At 39.7% G+C, this 15,547-nt stretch overlaps 1 long non-coding RNA gene across 1 annotated transcript; it reads left to right on the top strand.

Moving 5' to 3' along the window:
- Positions 1-11,388: 11,388 nt before the first annotated feature.
- On the top strand, positions 11,389-13,067 carry LOC148183823 (uncharacterized). The gene is made up of 3 exons (XR_015773175.1): positions 11,389-11,512; positions 12,245-12,310; positions 12,984-13,067. It is a non-coding gene; the product is annotated as an uncharacterized LOC148183823 (long non-coding RNA).
- Positions 13,068-15,547: the final 2,480 nt, after the last annotated feature.

The following is a 15,547-nucleotide window of genomic DNA, read 5'->3' on the forward strand; positions in this document are numbered from 1 at the left end:
GTGTGGTTTCACTGACCTCATCCCACAGCCACGAATTTGTGCGTTCAGGCTTTGGACATCAAAATTTTTTGATAAAACCGAGTCATAAAACCGCCCTGAACTTTCCCTGTGTTTGGCTCTGTTATCTGAGATTTCACACACAAGCAGTATAAAAAAAGAAAAAAAAATAAAGAAAAAAAGAGCTTAAAAGATTTTTATCTTGGAGCTGCCAAGAAGTGTGGTAATAAGGTAAAGGTTGAGAAGTATTGTTGGCATAAGAAATCCCCTCCTTCCCCTGGATTTATAACACACCCAGTTTAGTAAGAACTGGCGCTGCTGAGCATTTTCTGACAGTGTTGGGATAATATATTGCAAAAGGCAGAGTGGCCAAGTCTCACACCTGAGGAGTAAGACACACTTCATCCTGCCCATGGAGAAACCTAAATCAAACCTTAACGTTACTACAATGCAATTACTCCTCTCCTAGGAGCTCCAGCTCTTCAGGGTTGAGGTATAAAACTTGTGATTTTGGTGTACTGGAATAGTTTATTAACCCCTTAAGTATTTGTATGGCCTCTGCTTTTGGAGGGATAGGCTTTTAAAGTTTAGTAGATGTGTTTCAAAGGGAAGTAATAGAGTGTGATGCCATGGGTGTGAGGCCAAAGCAGCTTTGCAATAGAGTTTAATTTTTTAAAGAGTAAATAAAACAATATGTGGAGCTTTGGATTACTTTTTCTGTCCTCAGTGTGTGCTGTGAGACCTCCCCCACGCTTCAATAAGGAGTTTTGTTTAATGAGGAAATAGACTTTCCACATTTGGGAGATTCTGTGGAAGGCTGGGGTTGGTCTTTTGCAGAATGACAGAATCATTAAGGTTGGGAAAGACCTTCAAGATCATCAAGTCCAAGCTGTGACAGATCCCCACCAGAGCACTGAATGCCACATCCAGTCATTCCTCGAATACCTCCAGGGATGAGAACTCCAGCATATTTTCCATTTTCCATTTTCTATTTTCCATTCATTTTTTCATATGTGAAACTCCATATCTTGCCACAATCACTTCTCCTTTCTCCTTGTTGTTATTAATAAAAAACACCTATTTTTATTAAAAAAAAAACAAAAAAACAAACCTATGCTAAAGATATACAAATAGAAGTAAAATTTTGGGCTGAGATGTGGCAGAGTCTCACAAGGAAGGAGCATGGAGTATGAACATGTAATGCTGCTACTTTTGCATGCTGCCTTTTTCTTCACATATACTCTTTCAAGGGATCATATTTCACTCCACACAGATTCCAGAGTCTCCCTCTCTAGTTCTTATCATGACTTTAATAGTTCATTTCCATTCCATCCTCTGTGTTGTGTTACTTTTCTCATGTGCCCTGTTTGATACCTCCAGTGAAAGAAGAAGAGAAAAAACAGAGACACTGAGTCCAAGCTTCATGTTCCATTTATTATTATGACTGTAGGAAGTTTAACTTGAAAAAGCAAATTTTATCAGGAGATAAGAAATAGAAACAGACATAATAAGGTAAGAGTTAAATTGAAGAACTGATATTTTTGGGGTATCATTCACATGAAGACTGATACAGCTGCTCAATAATTTTATTCTTTTATTTCTTTATAAAATTGGTGGGTTTTTTTCTTTTTTCTTTTTTTGGTATTTCTTGTTTTTCACAATATTAATATATTTTATTATATTAATATGGATAGGGAACACAAGATTAAAACCCCCCTGATATTTGCTTCTGATTTGGTCAAATCCAATTAAAATTTCAGTCTGTCATCATGAATAGGAATATCTCATTTCATATCAGTTGACAGTCATATGTGCTGGCCTATGGTGATCCTTTTACAGACTTGTAGTGAAGTTCCTCAGCCTTCCCTTTCCTGGTAAAAGCTAAAATTTCATGTTGGGTTATAACTTTTTATGATGACAGCCCAGCAGAGTTATTTTAACGTAGAATGGAGGTTTAGGACAACTTAGTGGTGTCTGACATGTTGGTCCACAGGAAAAAGCTGGATCATGGAACTGCCATCAGATTTTCAGTGATTTTCTCCTGGCAGCTCCAGGGAGGGGTTTAATGTGGCCTCTCCTTTCCTGCTGCACAGAGAATTAAACACATTTTTCTCTCCCATGGACACGGACATGGTGTGTCCTCTCTGGCACGGCCAGGTGAGTGAGAGCACCCACCTTTGACAGGTGGTCTCTAAGAGCTCAGCTGAGGTATCATTTAGGGACTGACTGATTATTTACATATTTGGACCCACATCTGACAGCACTGATGATTTAGGGCATGCAAAAATACCCCAAGTGTTGGATAAGCCTTGAGGTTCTCCTTTTGCAAACTGGGAGTAACCTCCTAAATACTGCACAGGACAGTGAGGGGTATGAATGTAGCTCAGTTTGCCAGCTCTTGACTTGGGACATGTCTCAAAAAAGATTCTTATTTATTTTAGCCAGCAGGCATTTGCATTTCCAACCCTGCTGGAAATCAGGGAACAGGTTTGGCTGGAGTGCAGACAGAAACAAACAACATGTACCGTTTTCTCCTTGCCCTGTGACAGCTCTGGTGAAAACTGCAGCTCCTGCCTTATGGAATGAGTTTAATCTCAAGCAGTAAAGAACAAAAAAACTTTTAAAATTGCCTAGTATTGTAAAAAAAAGTATTCTGCTGCCCTAAACATTTTTAAAGATTCATTTATGCTGATTTCAGATAAAAATGTGCCAGTAGAAGTAAAATAACCTCCCATAGATAATACAGGTAGCCACAAACTTTGGCTGTCCTCTAATTCCCAAACACTTATCCCCACATACACTTCCTGTTCCCTGACTCTTGTCAGCTGGAAAAGTCATTATCTGAAGGGAGAGCTTTGCATCTGTCAGCTGGGAAAATGATTACTTAAATTGATAGCAATAGCAGTTGTTTCAGTTTGAAATGGCCATTTCAAACATTCATTTTTCTTTTTTTTTTTTGAGGGGGGTGCAGTGGAGAGAAGGAAGTTTTTATTATTATTTGGTCATTTTATTGTTGTGAACATCAAAGAATTAAAGAGCATGAACATCTCAGCTTCTTGCTGACACTTGGATGGGCAAACTTTGGAGATAAACTGGCCCGGACAAAATAAACGGGAATGACTTTTGGAGAGTGTTATTTGGATTTGAACAATCACACTAATAAAAGAAAGTGGTTTTTTGATGCCTTTTCCTTCGTGCCTCCTCTTTAAGTTGTTTCTTCTCCATCATTTTTTATCCTGACATATAGGTGGGAATCAAATACCATCCTGGGGACGCTCTCCTTGTCCTTTAAATACCTCAGAGTCAAAACTGGTAAGGATTGGGAGCACCCTAATTAAGTGGAGTTGATTGCAAATTGATGTCTCCTTACAGGAATTGAAGCCACCCCCCCTGCCCAAATAATCTTTTCAGTTCTCTGAATTGCCTTTAATTGCTAAAAAGGACATCATAAATATCTGGTTCTTCCAAAAAGTTATTGCTCAAAGTCTCAAAGTTTTCTTTAAAAATGTAGGCCAGCTCCAAAATGCTCAAAAGTGTGACTTCACTCCATGCTCTTAACATCCATTTTTAGTTCCCAAATAAGTAGCCTAATTTTCCGTAACACTGTGCAATCAGTAAGTCTCATTGACCTCACTGAGTGTCTGCCTTCTCAGCAATTCCAAAAAAGAAAGCAATTTATTTAGAAGTCAAATATACTCAGAGAATCTTCACTTGTTCATATTTTCTAAAGAATGTATTTTTTAAAAATGTATTGAACTTTCTCTGTTCGTGTGCTCTTTGAGAGGCAGAGACAGGATGAATAATTTTTATGTGTTTATCTTCAGATACTTTTATATTATTTTATTCTAAAAGGATATTAATCTTTTATTAGATTTGAATAACATGAGAAAATTGAGATGTCTTGGGCTGTGTCAGAAATAAAAGAACAGTTGTCTCCACTGTCCTGTTGTGGCTTTGGCTTGGAAGATGCTTTATGTGGAAATTTCCACCCTCTTATTTCAAATGGTTTCAGAATTTAAATGATGGGGCAACCTAGTTTTGGACTCCGAAGTTGTTGCATGTCTGATCCTTTGAGTTTTGTTATTTTGACTCTTATCTCCCATATTTTTATAACCTGAATAACTTGTTGTCAGTTCATTATTGAATGAACCATTTATTATCCTGAGACCTGCTATACAAACACAGCTAACAATCCTGTTATTTATCCTGTGAAATATCACAAACCGTTATGAGTATTTTATTAAACATGAGGCATCTCAATAAATCTCATGATGGATCTAATTCGTAACAAAAAACGAACCGTGCAAAGTTCACAATATATTTCTGTAATACTTTTTCCAGACAGGAGACCTGAATTTTAACTCTTGCTGGCAATCAGAGGGTGACAGAGTTATCTGGTATTTAAACTTGTCTGCTGGGGTCTTTTGTTTCACTAATCCTTGTTAAACTTCACACTTAATGAGTCCTCCCTCCCTCCTATATTTCTTATTAAAGGTCTGTTTAAGGTATTTTTTTTTTTTTTTCCATTAGAACCATGTTGAATTTTCATTAAAAAAAATAAAGTAAAACTTTCCAAAAGTGAACAGCCCAGGCTCAGAGCCAGCACTGGTGGAACTCGTAAAAGATGATGGTGCAGATGAAGGTTGTCTGCCCTGATGCTCATTTTACATTTCCAGTGTCCTCTTCTGTCTCCTTTCACACATCTCTCTTTAGTTTTTCTCTGATTGTTTCTTTCTTACTGCAAATATTTTTATGACAACAGGAGTGGACGATTCTGATGTGCTGCTGTAAATTTTCCTAATGAGGCTCCTCTTCTACAGCCTTGCATCTTTCCCATCTTTCCCTCTCATGCAAAGCATTACAGGATGACACCAAGCCAGGACACTTATGTTTGTGTCCTCTTTGCACAGATGATTGTTATATCTGATCTGATCCCCGACTGTTAGAGCTGGAGGAGCCAGGGAGTGTGGAATGTGGAAACACACAGCATCATGAAATACCTGCCTGTTTTAAACCTAGGCTTTGCTGCAGAAACCAGTCTGTCAATCACTCCTGCATGTGCTCCTTGTATGTTTGTTATTACTATTTAATTATAATTAATTATTACTGTTATTAGTAACGTGTTGTGGAAGAATCATTTTTGGACAAGGAGCCGGGGGTGGTGTGAGGAGCTCTTTTATAAAAGATGGTCCAGGGTGAAATTAAGTCAAATGAGGATCTCATGGGGATGGAAAAGGGAGTTGTGCTACTACTGAGGAAGGGTAGGGAAGACAGAGAAGGAGGAGAGGGCCCAGGGAGGGAGGACAGGCGAGGGGCAGGCAGGACAAGGGCTGAACAAGGCTTGGAGGGCAGTGCTGTCCACCCTGGCCAGAGGGCGAGTGAGGAGCGAGTACTAAAAGGACAAGACACAAAAGCCCTGCTGGTTAGAGCCAAAGAAAAACACCAAGACACCAAAATCCTTGTGTCTGGTGTTGCAGCTATTTCTGTACCCCCTGATCCCTCCCAAAATCTGCCTGCTGTCAGGAGAGCATTGGCCAGTCTAAGGTTGCACCACAATCCATCAGTGGAGAGGTTTTTCCATCTGACTGGAGAAGCTCTCCAGAGGATACAGTGTCCTTGGTGTTCTCCTGCTGGCTGCTTGTTCCATGTGAGACACGAATGGCAAAGCCTTCCCAGAGCCAGGGCTTTCCCCAGCCTCTCCTGGTTGCATGTGGCACACTCACATCCCTCTTCTACCTACCCGACACATCAAAATTACCCCTGGTCCTTCACCTGGTGGGACAGGTGTGCCCATCCTGACAGCTATTTAAACCCTCCCGTGCCAGGAAATGGGAACCCAGCTTTTAAAGCTTGTTTTCAGCCAGATGATGTCACAGAATAAAGGAGTGCTTGCTCACAGGCTGTCCCTAAAGCACCAGGAAATATAAATGTATATTTACATTGCTTTACGTTGTTTTATTTAGAATGTCTCTGTATCAGGAAGAGATTATATTGGCTATAATAAACAAATTGAATATTTCTAGAAAATTCAAAACCATATTGAAATGGAAGCAGCTTCAGGAGGAAGTGCAGAGAGATGCTGCAGGTGAGATAAAATTTCTTTGTGACTCTTCAATTATTGGTTATTATGTCCACGTGGTTTGGGTTGGATATTGTTTTGAGATATCAGATGATAGCAACAAGCATAAGTAGAATTTCCTAGCTTTTATTCTCTTTCTTCTTGTAGTACCTGAATGTTGATTGAGTTCTGTGCTTTAATGGAAATCCTTCCTTTCCTGGACTCTTTGCTCTTCTTCAAGTGTTAGAGGAGAAGTTAGAGAGTAGGTAGTTTTTCATACACCATAAGGAAAATTCCTTAATTTTACCACTTTACATGTATACATTTTGTATCATCTAAACTTTTGGAAGCTAATAAACTGAACAGTGATAGCAGACTGGACTGGGGATTAATTAAAAGAGCATCACATACAGCTGCTTTAAATTGAAGGACAGAAAGCAAACAGGCTTTCCCACCTTGGCAGTTTTGACAAGTGGTAAAGGGCAAAAATGGACAAAAAAAGTGTTTCTTTTTCATATACATTTATGTTTCAAAACATAATAATTTGTCTTGATATCTTGAACCCATATTTAATGTCTGCCTTCTGCAATTTGTGAGCCTCTGCTGTAGTTCAGGAGTGCAGACGTGCTCAGGGAGGGCAGGGCCAGGAATTTCGATGGACATGGCATGGAAGGGTTGGCCAATGCTGTGTAATGAAGTGATTACAGCATCTCATGCATCTTCTGATTAATAAGACTAAATTTAGTTGCCCAAACAAAAATCAGTCCTGAACAGACAAGAAAGCTACAGGAGATTGTTCTTTCTATCAGTTCAAATACAAATTGGCCTGTGATCACTGTGAGTTTGCAGAAGATAACTCCTGTTCCATGTGGCATCGCTGCTCTTGGCATCTCACCATGAAATGCAGCCCTGGACTCAGGCCAGATTAAACAGCTGACTAACTCTGCCTTTAGATCCAGAGGCACAGGAGAGCAGGAAAATAATTCTCCAATGTCAAAATCTATTTTCTTACTTTTAGCAGTAGCTAACATTTTGTGATATATATATATATATATATATATATACAAGCCCATATAATGTAACAGTTTGTTTTATGAGGCCTCAAGGACATATGTGGGAAAGAAATACAATGCATTTTAAGAATTTGTAGCAATGGAGATTATTCATACTTTATGTGGTGTTTGAAGTTAATATTTGTAATCTTTGTTGCTGTTGTGCTGTGCAAAATGAGCATTGGTGTTGCTGAAATGACACATCACCGTGGATCAGACATCAACTGACTCCTGGAACTTCTGATCTTTATCATCTCTAGTTCTGCCACAAGAAGGCTGTGGGAGTTGAGAGTTTGTTCTGGGTTTTGGGGAGGTGCTTTGAAACACTTCTTGCCTCGATGTTTTTTGGAGTGTAATTGAGGGAGGCACAAAAGATTAAGGGACTTGATAGAGCCACCAGTGCAATGATTTGCCAACAAATTTCCCAAAACCTTCATTTTGCGGTGATTGTCACCCCAAAGTAAGTACACTTTAAAAAAAATTCGAATTAGTTGAGAAGCAAGTTGAGGTTTTTATTGAATCAGGCTGTAACTTCAGAACTTTTTCACACTTCCCTTAGTTTTTGGTTTTCCTTTGGAGCAGCAGATATTGCTCAGCTGCAAGAAGGTTCCCCTCCAATGGATGAGAGCCATGCAGACATACAGAATTTTAAAGGATTTAAAATAAATTTAAAGGTTTTAAATAAAATTTAAAGAATTTTATTTCCTACCTCATTTTCAGGGGTAAACTGAAGCTGTACCCCGTGAGCTGCACCTGAACACTCAGGAGGTCTGAGTTTCCCATGACTGAGAAAACCTGGCTACAGGAATATCTGAGCTAAATTCCCAATGACAAATCAAATGGAGAGAAATGTTGTCTGGTGTGCTAAAATAATACAGGCATCCAGTAATGCCTGGTAAGTCATGCAATGCATTAAAACCCTACCAAAAAAAAAATCGAGGCAGATATAAAATAATTGGGAGGTTCTCTTTCTTCCCCTGAAGATCACCAGTATACAGTAAGTCTCTTAAAGACCAGTGTTTAAATTATTAAGGCTGCTGGTTTAATGAAAAAGTAGCAGCTCAATTCAATAATTCATGACAACAATTTGAGGCAAAGCACACAAAATATTTTTAGCATGTGTCTCAAGAACATTTAGACACAGGATCAAAATATGCAATGTTACACACAGTATGTTCTTATCTGTTAGGTCTGGTAGAGGAAATAAACATTTTTTCCTGATGAGAAAATCAAAGTTTTGTGCCATTTCAGTGAAGTCAAGTTGACACCTGCAGAGAAGCAAGTCATGACATTTTAGCTGACTGGGTTTTTCCCCCCCCCTCCAGTTGTGGTTTGTTTCTTCATTCTATTTACCCTGACAGACAAAAGAAAAATGTTGAGATGAGGATTTGGAATATTTTCTAATAATCCTTCCTTTTTTCTTTATTTTTCTTTTTTTTTCTTTTTTTTTTTTCTTTTTGTTTTTCTCTTCCCTTTTTTCCCCCTTCATTAAATACACAGCTCATACATTCTGGGCTGGGACAGTTCTACTGAGGAGAAAAAACCACTTGAACATATTAATGTTAAAATTGTGTCCCTCTTTTCTTGTCCCCCCACCCTCGGATTGCTCAAACATTGCTACATTTATCAAGATAATAAGCTTCAAATTTCATAATAAGAGATCTCTTTTCATGTCATCCTGGCATAGACCTGCCTGGCTGAGCCAGGAAGATCCTTAAAAAAATATGAATTTCGGATCAATAATATTTATAGCTCCATTTATAAAGCTGAAGTCAAAGGCATGGATAATGCAGAATTTATTAAGGGAAATTACGCTGGGGATTTTGTTTACTGGCCTCTAATCTTACCTCGACTTCTTTAGCATCTCATTTTGTCAGGAAAACATAAGTTGCAGGTGTTCATAAATGTAAACTGGCACATAAAGAAGCTCACAAATTATATCTGTTGTGACCTAATATTGCAGTATAGGGTACTCTTCAATGGTGTTTTTCCTGGCTGCATCTTGTTTTTGTTAACTCTGGGTGCCATTAAAGACTATGATAAAGTTATTGCAATGGAATTGAAATACATTTTATTACACCAATATAAGTTCCATTTACCGTGCAATGTGACAGTGCTTAATAATTTTATATTACAAGCGTAATTATGACATCAAATTAGTAATTTTCACGAAGTACTTGCACTAGACACTGTGTATTTTAATTCTCTGGGGTGCCTGAAAACACACATTTTAGCAGGGAAAAAACAGAAATGTAAAGGGAAGCACCTCATAAATATCCTTAGGAAATTGCTGGAAGGAGTTATCTTCCACCGGGGTACAGGTATTATCAAGAGTGTTTTTAGATTCCAATACACAGCTGATAAAGCCAAAAAGTTACTGAAGTATAAAAATCATGATAAATCTTCCCCTTTGGTGGTCATGTCAAAGGTCCCCAAAGCCTCTGCCTCGTTATTCCGAGCAGCCTCTTAGTTTGATTAATTCCACTGGACCAGCAAGGCTGTTCCTGATGGATTGGGTGGTGGGAAGGATTAGAAACTCCAGTTCAGAGTCTGAAATTGGGAGCTGGTGGAGCTGCAGAACCCCCTTGGGAAAAGGAATCAATTTGTGTCCCATGGAAACACAATTCCCTCCAAGGTAGAGCACAGCGGACTTGGCGGTGCAGAGCCACACTGGTTTTGAGGCAGGAACTCAGGATTTGTATCCAAGTGATGCAACTCTGGAATCTTTGGGGTTTTTCTCCTCTCCTTGGGGTATTCACATGGAATTAATTTCCTATTCAGGTGCTGAAAACTTTTGCAATGCAAATTCATCTGAGGGTTTGGCTTTTATCTGCTAAAATAAATGACAGAATGGGATGAAGGTTCACGAGCATCTTAATAAACCTTTAAGAGTCTGCCTTAAATACCAGTTTTCTATACTAGAAAGCTCATCAATATCTAGACAGGCATGCAAACAGCGAGGAGGCCAGTCCATTAATGAAATGTTAATGACTGAATTAGACCTGTAATAACACAAGTAGAATGCACTGCTGTGAGTCCATTAACATCAGCAGACCCTGCTGGGAAACAAGTAAACACAACATACAAAGGGAAAACTTGTGCTAATAAACAGTTTTTTGTGCAGTAAAGGTGCTCAGAAGCTCAAGCTGTAAATCCCATTCATTGCTGTTCTAGTGGGGATTTTTTTTGGAAAAGTTTATCCAAGTGACATATAGAATATACATTTCACAGTGACATAAAAACAAAATATGTTCAACAACAAAGTTCTTGCCCTGAAAATTAGCCAAAGACTGGTGCCATGTATCCTGAAAAACATTCCTGTTGTGATATGTTGTAGGAATAAGCAGTTCAATGGAAATTTCAGCTTCATCCTTGTCTTTGGGAAGAATTTCCTCCCTATAAGGGTGCTGAGGCCCTGGCACAGGCTGCCCAGAGAAGCTGTGGGTGCTCCTGGAAGTCTTCCAGGCCATGTTGGATGGGGCTTGGAACAACTTGGGATAGTGGAAGGTGTCCCTGCCCATGGAATGAGGTGGAACCGGATGATCTTCCATGTCCCTTCCAAGCCAACCATTCCATGTCTGTGTCTGCAGCCAGTGCAGGTGGGAGCAGTGGTTATCACCTGATGGATGGCTGACCCAAGTGAAATGGAGTTTATGGGCCCTCACCAAGGCCCTCACAGCCATCACAGAAACTGCCACCCTTGGCACTAATTAGGAACACCCTTAAAATTTTATCTCTTGCCTTAAAAGTTGATTGTGCTTAGCAGAAGGTGTTAACCCCAGCAAAGGGGAAGGGAAATACAACACTGCCAGCGGCTTCGTGGGTGCCCTGGTAACCCTCCACGTGAGATTTCTTGCCTTGGGATATAGGAATTAATGACCTGGCTTTTTGGAATGAGAGCTTCTTCTTTCCTCTTCCAAAGTATATAACTTTTGTGTTTGGTTTTTTTTTTTTGCTATTTTTTCAGTAAAAGTGGCATAAAAATAATTGAGTTTTCTTCCAGTCTTGAAAACCTCAGCAATTTCCTTACACAGGGCCTGAAGTAGGAAAAACCAACATGTCTGGATCTTATCTAAACTTCCTCCTTTCTGGCAAGATTTAGAAATTTACATGAAGCTAAATATCATATTCCTGCTCCTGGAAACCTCAGTGTATCTCCCAAGGGGCTGCTTTTCTCCCACCTTGCCCTCACCTCTGTCCAGGGGCGTGATTTGTGTTTTACTCTGTACTAATACAAGTATTTTCCCTGATTTTTCCAGTGCCATTAAGAAGGATCCCAATGGTGTTTCCAAGGAGGAGTTGCTGCACTAAGGACAGCTGGTTCTGGTGGTCAGATCCTGGAGGAAAATGGGGAATATCAGTTCCCAAGTCCCAAGGCTGGCACAGACTCCATGTGTCACCTCAGGTGAGCCCACTGCACTCTGTGCTTTGGGTCTGTACCCCTAAATGAGGGGTGATTACACCTCATTACCCTACAGAGCTGCCTCAAGGGTAAAACCATCATAGAAAACAACACTGGGGGGCACATAAAGCCTACAATTGAAATTGCATACATTATTACCTTCCTGTTAGTACCATTCCAATTTAAATTTGGGCAACTCTCTCAGTTTCTGAGTGCACGGTGGCCTTTTGGTTCTGTGGCCCTGTCTTTGTTTCCTAGGATAACACTGAAGGACTGTACAGAGGAAACTAATGTAATTAGAAAAAATGCAGTGATCTGATTATGTGCATTGAAGAAATAAATACAATATCTGAATACTGAAAGAAATGGTAGAATTAGCTGTAAATGATATGAACCACTCACTGCCCTTCCCTCTGCACAAAGGAACTGAGCTGAGCTGGACTTCTGAACCACCTTACCAAATAAAAGTAGCAGCCTGTTCTTTTCAGAGAAAGCAAATTTTGATATGACAATTTGAGCAAGTTGCACTGTGTGGAGCTGACTTTCAGCAGAGCATTTTTTGCCATTTTCACTTGTGTCCTGAAGCATTTGTCATCTTTCTTGAAAGCAAAGTTTGAAAAGTTATCACTAATACTGGATGGTGCAGGGGATGCTTTGCCTGTGTGAACAGTCTGGGCAAAGTGAAGGACTCTCAAAACAAGCTTAAGTAATATTTTTTTGCTTTGCAATCCTCAGCTGAGTCACACCAATTTCAAATTAGGCGTGATACGGAAGGAAGGGAAACAGCAACACAAGTGTAAGGTAATGTAACAGGCTAAAAGGAATAATTAGGGAAAAGTTTGTAGCTACTAGAGATGAATTATTGATCTATATTTTACTGTAGAAATAATGAATCTGTTCTCTTGAGAAGGGCTTTGGCCTGTTGCTGGAAGTGAGGACAGAGGTTTAAAAATTAAGTGGAAGGAGGGGAGGACACATGAAAAGCAGAAGATTTTGAAGTAGGGAGAGGTGTTTGAGAAGTAAGATCTGGAACGAAACAAATACCAAGAATCTTGAATGAAGTGTGGGAAAAGCAGAAGGAGATCAGCAAAACAGGGAGGATGTGGTGAGGCTTCCTTGGCATTTCAAGGATGATCTGCTCAGTGGCTGCAGTTTCACCCAGAGTGCTGCAGGCACTGGGGTGAAGGGATGAGGGCAGCCATCAGAACCACAGCTGGAAACCTCTGGAACAATATGTTTTATCTTTGGGTACAGACAGAAAAAGGGCTTTAGAGGTGCAGGTGGGAATTCAGGGCCTCGGCACCCAGCAGCTCCTGTCTCCATTGCAACACCTCACTCCATCTCTCACCTCTGAAGGGCTGGCTTAATTTTCTAAACCCACCTGCTGCTGGGGGTGACAGAGTGAATATAATTAATTGATTACAGCCTGTTTAGAATAAAATTGCATTAAGATTTCCTTCTTTCCTTTGTCCAGGAATTCCTTGATGCTGCTGGGAACCCCCCTGGTAAACCAGCCTGCCCTGAAATCCCCACCAATGAAAACTTGTTTTTTGCCCACTTTTTACAAACTTCAGAAGGTAGAATGATTTCAGCAGTTGCATTTATTTGTCTGATTTTTCTGCCTGGAGTCACACAGTGAGGTTTTCTGAGGTATTAACTATCACTTTAAATTCTTCTCACTTTGAGTCATCCCATCCCGTATATAATTTGAACAGGTTTTTGTATAATTATTTCTCTCAATAATTACCATTGTACAATTTCTATAGCTGCCAGTTTTGTTTTTCTCTCCTGCCAGAGAACAGCAGAAATGTATTACATGTTGGTGTAACTTATGTTTTTGGATTCGTGTTTAAAATGCATGGAATATTTTTCATCTTCTGTTTGAAGCAATACCTCATCTGGGATCATATCTCACAGTGTAAGTTTACACCGAGTAAATGGATGCCTTGTACTGCAAAGGGGTGTGATCTACAATGAAAAAGAAAAGGATGCAAAAAATAAGCTTAATTTTTTAAGGCATTGGCGGGCCAGTGGATATTAATGGCTACAGGTAGTGACCTGGCACATGGGGACAGTCATGCAGAGAGGTTTGTGTATGGTCTCCTTTTCCCTCTTAAATAAATTGGATTTGGCCATCATTACAGCCCTTTGTTGTTGTCTTTTGATGAGGATTCTAGGAAATTGGTTTGCTGGCATGCGTGGTGTGCTGGCAGGCAGAGCACACTGGAATTTGCAGGCACAAGTGCTCCTAGTGGAGATCTAATTCCAGAAGTTGTGCTCTCCAGCAGGAAGTTCCTTAGCTTTGAGTTTTGTGTGTGCTTGGTTTTACCCCCAGGGTAGGTGGGAATAGGTGCATTAGGATGGAAGAAAGAGGTGGCAGACTTGTAAAGTTTGGGAGAAGATAATTTTTGGTACCTAATCCACCTGTGAAAAACCAATGCTCAGTTGGGTACACAGAAGATAGGATGGCAACCCCTGTGAGGAGCAGTGAAACAACAAAATGATGGCTTGTTGTCCTAAATGAATTTGTGATGCTTTTTAAAAAACTGATTTATGGATATCTCCTGACGAGGGTAATTAATGATAAAACAATTTAATCTCATGAGTCATGCTGAAATTTTCTTTCAGCGACACTTAAAATTGGAATGCAAAACGAAAGAGAGAGAAAGGAAAAAAAAGACCAGAGAATATTGGGAATATATACATATGAACATTTTAAAGCGATTGGGATCAGGATGCAAGTTTGAGTAATGATAAACAATTAATAATTGTGGGTAGCAAAGGGTGATTGGAGGAGAGCAGTCAGATCCTCTGTGGGAACTAGGGCACCAAACTCTTCTTTGCCTTTTAGTGCTTTAAGTCAGCAAACAGGCTGAGTGTGCAGATGCATTTGATTACTGATGGTCATTATAGCACGAGCAGCACCGTGATTTATTAGAATAGTTGTTGACTGGGATTCCAAGAAAAGGTAATTGTTTCAGAATTATCCCCACAATTAATTTCACATGTGTGAAGTCCATTAACTGCAACTCCAGGCCATGGGATCTGTGTAAATGTTCACAGCAAGAGCTGAGGTTTGGGATGGGAAGGACGGGCCTCTGGATTTTAGGGGAATCTGAGTGTGGATTGGGTTTTTTCCGGCTCTTTCTGACCAGAATGTTCAAAACCAAAACTGGTTATTCCATTCCTCTGAAATTCCAACGTGCATCAGTGGATGGAAATGTTGATGGAATGGAAACATCAGTGATGCAAAGGTGCTTGGACTGAGCCAACAGTAGCTTTTGAACACGGTGTGACACGTTTTAACACATTATCATCATTGATCCTCAGTCATCCTTGAGTTTTAATGCTGCTTGTGCTGTTGCTTGACAGTGGAACGGGGATAAGGTGTCAGACTGTTGTAAGAAATTTGTATTAGCAGAACTGTTGCCTGTACTATACCATGAAATTCTCACAAACACCTAAACCCCAGCAGTTTGCACCCTCAGCAAACACAAAATATACATTACGACTCGTGATACGGTGAATTTTGAGCAGAATTAGTCCTTACTCAATCATTCAGCAATGAGAAATATTGAGTTGTTTTTCTTAAGGATTAGGAAAATTCTTTTGGAAGGAGACAAACATTTGTCCCTGCTGGAAGCTCCTTCAGCTGTAATGCATCATTGTGCCTGACCAGCCCTAGAAACCTTGGAAAGACAAAATATGTACAAGCTGGTTGTTAAGCATATGTGATATGTTTTGCCTCGTCACCTGGCAACGAAAAGGTTTTTCTAAACAAATTTCACACATTGCCAAAATTCCAACTTTTTGAAACACGTAAGCTGCTTGTTTTTTATTTATTTCTTTCCCCTTTGTCAAACTCAGCCCAAGGTAGGTCTCTCAGAAGAGCAAATGCTAGCGTTTCTACTGGGGAACAAAATAACTTGTGTAAATTTAATCCACTCAGCATTACATACTTCATGTAAACAACATTGGGATTGTATGAAAAGATAGAAAAATACACTGTCTGTGGAATGATTCATAGTCTGTCCTACA

The sequence above is a fragment of the Pseudopodoces humilis genome, chromosome 8 (genome assembly GCF_049639895.1).
Source record: "Pseudopodoces humilis isolate 2021_Gansu_Grassland_sample_001 chromosome 8, ASM4963989v1, whole genome shotgun sequence".
Classification (NCBI taxonomy): domain Eukaryota; kingdom Metazoa; phylum Chordata; class Aves; order Passeriformes; family Paridae; genus Pseudopodoces; species Pseudopodoces humilis.